This window comes from Fukomys damarensis, unplaced genomic scaffold, assembly GCF_012274545.1.
Source record: "Fukomys damarensis isolate Sample0158 unplaced genomic scaffold, DMR_v1.0_HiC HiC_scaffold_21, whole genome shotgun sequence".
In the NCBI taxonomy this organism is placed as follows: Eukaryota; Metazoa; Chordata; class Mammalia; order Rodentia; family Bathyergidae; genus Fukomys; species Fukomys damarensis.
Genome location: NW_022900933.1, coordinates 1,897,521 through 1,903,901, shown reverse-complemented (window position 1 = coordinate 1,903,901; position 6,381 = coordinate 1,897,521).

Sequence of the window (6,381 nt, the reverse complement as noted above, 5' to 3'; positions counted from 1 at the left end):
AGCAGCACACAACTTCCTCTACTGACTGGATTTTGAATGCACATATGTTTTTATATGGTGTATATAACTTGCTATAAAAACCAGAAAGCCTGTTGTCTTAGTTCGGGTTTCCCTGCAATAGAGCTCGGGTTAAACACTTGGGTGATCTAAGGATGGGAGCATAACGGGGAGAGATGAGAGAGAGAGAGCCATCTACTGACAGTTTGACACTGAGGCCACCAGCCGGGGCAGTGAGGTTCCATTCCATAGGGCCTTCCAGAGATTTATCTAGCATGCCTCGCAGGATGTCTGCTCAAGGACCAGGAAGACCGAGAGTGCAGGCCGTGCTTTCTGAGACTATTAGCTGTCCATACCCGATGTTGTGAACATGCTCCCCTGCACCCAACACACCCACACACAAGCACCTAGGAGCTGCATTATGCCCAGACCCAGCAAGTCCCCTGTTAATGAAATGGGCTGCAGGACAGAGTGCAGAAAGTTACATGATGTGTCCCAGAGATGGGACAACATCAGTTTGAGGTGAGTCTGCATTCACATAGCACTGTCCACTGCACTTGTCATCGGAGTCAGACAGGCCCAGGGACTGTGAAGCAGGACATCAAAAGGCCACTGCAACCGCAGTTAATCATTGTAGCTCCTCTTCCCTTTTCTTTGTCTAAGGGCAGCAGCCCAAAGTGATTGCTCCCACCTCTGTCTAGGGCATTCATGTATCCCTCATGTTATTATATTTGCATTCAGGTTAAAGTTAGATCACTGCTTCTAATGAGGAGGAAGAATCTGCTTTACTCCCCAGTCAACCATTGGCAATGCTGGAGATATATCTTGGCTGTCACAACTAGAGGGAAAATGCTACTGGTGTTTAGTGGGCAGAGGAGCAAGAATGTTGCTCAGCCTTTTCAGTGCATCCAACGGTCACCCACCACAAAGAGGAATTCTTCATTCAAACATGTTAACAATACCAGGCATCCCACTTATTTATGGTGGTAAACTTTTTAGGCTCAAATAGCTGTCATCCCCTTACTTGTGTTCCAGCTATCTATGATAAAATGTACTTTCCAATCAGGCATGAGACCGCCAGCCAGATGATGCGGATATGTTTTTAGGCTTGTGTTTGTATGGTTGCCATGTAATTAAAGGTAACTAAACACTAAGGAGTCCAGACAGTTTCACTCCAGTGATTAGAGATTAGCTATAAAGTATAAGTATGTTCTATTTAAACATCACAGTTAACCAAAAAATGGTTAAAGTATAACAATTTAGGTAAAACTTTATGTAATTTTAATATCTTATATTAGACAAAGAGAGCTGACTAAAAAGCTATTTTACACTGAAATGGAAATTTAAATGTGTTTTAGAGGTAATAATGTCATCATGATTGTCAGGTTGAAATGCTTTGTGGCCCTTCACCTCAAGTTTTCTCTATAAAACTTTGTAACTGTTATTTGTTAACATTCTACAAGGATTCAACTTCTCAGACAAGCATGATAGATAAAGAAATAACAGTTTGTTGATTATACTATATACTTCAAGGTGCTTGATATCTAGAGAAGATCATAAACTTAAACCTACTATAATATTAATGTAACTGATCTTCTCTCCTGGGTGTTCAATCATCGAGATTTGGAGACCAGAGCTAAAAGGATAACTGGGCCAAGAGAACAGCCAATATTTTTGTTTTGGCCCTCCAAGGTCAACAGGGACCCAGGACATGCAGGGACCTTTTCTTACAAGACCCCACACTGCTGAGTCACCAAACCTCCTGAACAGGAAGATTGTTGGACCCCAGAGAATGGGAGTCAACAATATTCTGTGTGCCAAAAAAGGAGGGTCACTTCCAAAGAGAGAAGTCTGCCATGCTTTCCTGGAAAGCATGGAAAAGCGAGGCCATGACCCATCCTGATGGCTGACACTGGCAGAGGAGCTGAGAGGCTCTGTGCATGGTTCCCAAAGCAATGCCTGGGGAGACTTAACTGACTTTGTTAGACAGTAAACATGAATTTTGATTAACACGGGTCTCACTTTAACTTGCTTTTATACACTCAACAAAAAAGCATAACCAAAAGATGTATGAAAATGCCATTAATAATAGAAGCTAGATATAGAGGGGCACCAATCACAGATCCCCTGCTGCTGGTTTCTAGCTACATCGCTAGCTGACCACTATTATAGTCCAATGAGGCTAAAAGGAAACTACAACAGAATCCATAAAAGCTCAGCAAAGACAACTAAAATTGTCTTTCAAAAATCACCAAACTCTCCATCTTTTCACAGCTAAAATTAGAGGGATTTGTGACAAATAAATATCAGACTTATATGAACTCAATCAGCAGAGCAGTCTAACAGCCAGCTGGCCACAATCCTTATTTCAATCTCTTAAGAGCAATGCCTGGATGTTACTCTTTTCCCCCAATCTGTTCCATTCTAGTGCTCATGCTTTGATTATACATGCTTTAATCTCTTGGAAAAATCTATTCTTACCTAGATGCTGCCAAACTCCAAGTGATCATGAAAGGGAGTGAATGACAAATGTGCCAGACTCCTCCTACCAGAATCCACTAGATTGACCTGGCAAAGGGAGTTCATAACTGCTAAATCCTAACATGACTTCTATCTAAGGCCTATTAGATCATCTCCTTGGAAAAGGCCCCTGACTGTGGTCTCCCCTACACCAAACCTTCTCAGCTCAAAGCACCTAGATTGAAACTACTCTTATTTTCCCCTAACCACACTTAGGGATTCTTCTTCAGAGGGGGTAATATTATAGGCCGCTAAGTTAGATAGAAATTGATACACAATCAAGTAAGTACTGGGTATACAGTCAAGGAGTCTGGGCTCTCAAGGAAGTCAGTAAAAGGCAGAGATGTCAGAATTGTGGCTGAAGGCACATCTGAAGACGACAAGGCTGAAATTAAAATCGCAGTGGCCAGACTTAAATACTTCCCCAAGGGATGAAGCAAAACTCCAGATGAGATTGTGATCGGTACTGTTGTGGCGGAGTGGAATGGCTCAGGGACGTATCACAGCCAAGGGCCACAGCTGAGAGTTACAGGTCAGCGTCACAGCTCTGGGTCATGGCTACCGCATTTCGAAGACTCGAGAATCTGACGGTCACTCGAAAAGATGAAGAAAGACCTTTACTACACCGGTGGACTCAGGGGAGTTTGTACTCCAAAGTCTGAGTGCTTGACTAGAAACAGGAGCCTCCTTATATCGGGGTCTCCTGGTAGGCCAGCATACTCACTGAAGCAGGGGGCAGAGTCACAGAAAATTCCTGAAAGGAGGAGTAGAGGGCTAGCATGATCACAGAAGAAGGGGGGCAGAACTAACAGAACATTCCCGAGAGGGGCAGAGCTAAGAAACATTCCTGAGAGGTCATGACAAAACATTTTGATACACCGGCGGGAGGGCTGCCTAGCTGAGCAAACTATTCCATTTCTAGAGAAAACATTCTGTGGAGAAAACACATGGAGTCAAGGAAAAGGCCTGTGTTATAGTATAGTATTGCTCTATCAGTACCCCGTCCGCATACATCCGACACCTGGGTGGGTGACCAGACCACCCGGGCCCACGCCTTCACCAAAACGTTCCTGCTTTAGAAATCACAGACAAGCTGAGGTTGATGGTATCATCCGTGTGCTCTTGCTACACGCCCTGCTTCCTTATTGGATCGATATTAGCTGAGCAGCCATCCTTGTAATCCTAAAGGTTGATTATAGTTTGACCCACATTTGTGACTTTGCTGTATAAATTACCGCTGACAAAGAGCCTCGGTGGCCACCTACTTCCAGGACCCTTTCCGTCTCCTCAGACCTGTTCCCACTCCCCACTAAACTTTCCTACTCTTCACCTCCTTTGTCCTTTGGAGTTCATTCTGCCCTTTCAGAGGACACAAACACAGAACATGTGACCTCTCACAGGTTAGGAATCATGTGAGTTTTAAGCTCTTCTGTTGCACTTATAGCCCTGTCTTATACCAGGCTGTTTATACGTATCTCCCTAAAGAGGGTCTCAGTTCCCTGAAGACAGGAATTATTTCAGATACCCCAAGACAAGAGGAAAATAAGCGCTACCCTGCAACATTGCTCCTTCTGGCCTCAAGAGGGGTCCTTCAGCCTGCATGGCATGTGATAGCAATATTTTGGAGGGAAGGGGACAGAGCCTGCGGTTTCCTATCCCTTTTCTCTCTATTCCTACTGTCTGGCTATACTGGTTTAGATATTACCATGGTAACCGACAGTCATAGAAGACAAATTATGACTTACCTGACCATTAGGCTCAGAGACTTGGAAGCTGAAGACTCTCTCACATTCCTGTTTATGCTCCAGGAGTTGGTAGTGAATTTTCTCCTTAATATTTTCCTTTTCTTCCCTCTGTGGCAGCTTCCTGTATTGATGGAGACTCTCACATTGGCTCTTCAATTCCATGGTGTCCTCATCCACTAGCAGTGATGCCTCTGACACAGAGGACTGCAGTTCCAAAAGTAAATCCATGCTGAGCCTCTCTCAGGGCTGTCTCTCCGGTGAAGACCCGTCATCCTGTGAGGACATCATCCTTCATGAACACAAATTTCTAGTGTGTGTTTCTCAGGCGACTTCATCTCTCCTATCCAAAGCACATGGTGACCTCAAAGGAAAAAGGGATGGCCCAACCTATGAGAGCTATTTCAGGATGACCCATGACACACCTACAAAATAGCTATCACCATGGCTTAGGCTGATGACAATGACATTGAAGAATCCTCTTCTCGTGAAAATCTATGTGGGAAATCTATCTAAGGGGTTGCTGGACAGGTGTCCCAAAGATGAAACAAAATCTACTTAAGGCAAATCTGGTAGTTTTGTGAAACTGCTAAAGATGTTTCAGGGTGTTCACATAGGTGATCAATAAATACAAAAGGACTACAATGAAAATCAGAACATTTACAAAGCAAATCACCAAAACGTTCAGACAAAGAAGAAAGATGAGGACTGGGATTTCTTCAAACCTGCTCTAGTTGAAGACCTTAGGCTAAGCAGCTGTTCCCCTGCACACCTGGCCCATGTCACTCATCAGGGAAGTGAAATGTGTCTCTAGCTTGCCCACATGCAAACCATCAGAAAATACAGATATCATCCCAGTCCCAGAACCACCTGTGATGTGTAAGGAACAGGAACTTTCCAAGAATGCAGGCAAGGTGAGCAGCAGCCACAAGTCGGGCATCACAGAGCCCTCTATCTCCTCGGCACATCCAGAGGACAATGTCCCCAAACCACAGAACATTTCCTGCCTGCACATGGGGCAGGCCTTCTGCTGGCTATTCCTACAAGAGAGTCCTTTCCATGCGGCACAGAAGACAGGACCCTGAGCCGGCCACCAGCAGCCTTATAATTCCAGGAGGCCCACTTCCTGTCCCATCATTCTCTGCCTAACCTTGACTGAAGAACCCTGCTAACACCAAAAGTGGTTTCCAGAGAACAGGATGGTGGGGATGGGAATATGAAATTAGTTCTCTGTTCTGGCCAGATTTAAAGGTATTGATGGCTGTGTTTTCATTGGTAAAATGTAATGACAGATAATCCTTACACAGGATGACAAAATAGTTTCCTAAAGTACCATCTACAGCTGAAGCCAAGATCCTAAAAAGATAAATCTTTGGGTATCCAAGTAGTTGCTGTTATAGAATGTCATAGTGAAAATACCACATTTCCACAAAAATAAGAGTTTGCTGGAAAATGATAAGCCTTAAAAACTAGAGACCAAAAATGCCAGCCCCAATCAGCTGTCCTTGCCTCACCTGCCTTACAGAGTAGCCAGTGAGCGAGAGAATGTGATAACGAGTCGCTTGCTTCTAAGAGAGCTGAAGAACTTGCAGGGGATAAAAGATGAGTTTAGAGCTTTACATTTCCAGCTAAAAATCCACAAAGGTTATTGGAAAGCTTCTACAACTACTTGGAAAGATGCCATTTCTCTTGTAGCCACAGAGCTGAGATTAGAGAAAATCCTGCAGCTGGAGTGCCTTCACCATCTGCTCCTGACCAGAGCGATCGATCAAGTTTGGGAAGGAGCAGGTGGACATGGGATAGAGCTACTCTGCCTTCAGAGTTAATATTCCTCATGAGGAAGGTTTGCTCCCTTTGTTGGTATAGAAACTCTGAGCTCGCTGATTCTGTAAGGCACCCACCCTGCCCAAGGGAGAAAGAGTTACACCATTTAAACACAGTCAGTGTCCTGGTACATTGAGATCTGAGGTCTTCCCCTAATAAATTTGAGTTCCTTATGCCAGTGAAACAACAGCCAGCTCTGTGGGGAGCTCTTCATGGGTAGCATTTGCTGAGCTTTCCTGCTACCTGCTTCCACTTGAGCATAGCTACTAGGAGGCAAAAAAAAAAAAAAAAAAAAAAA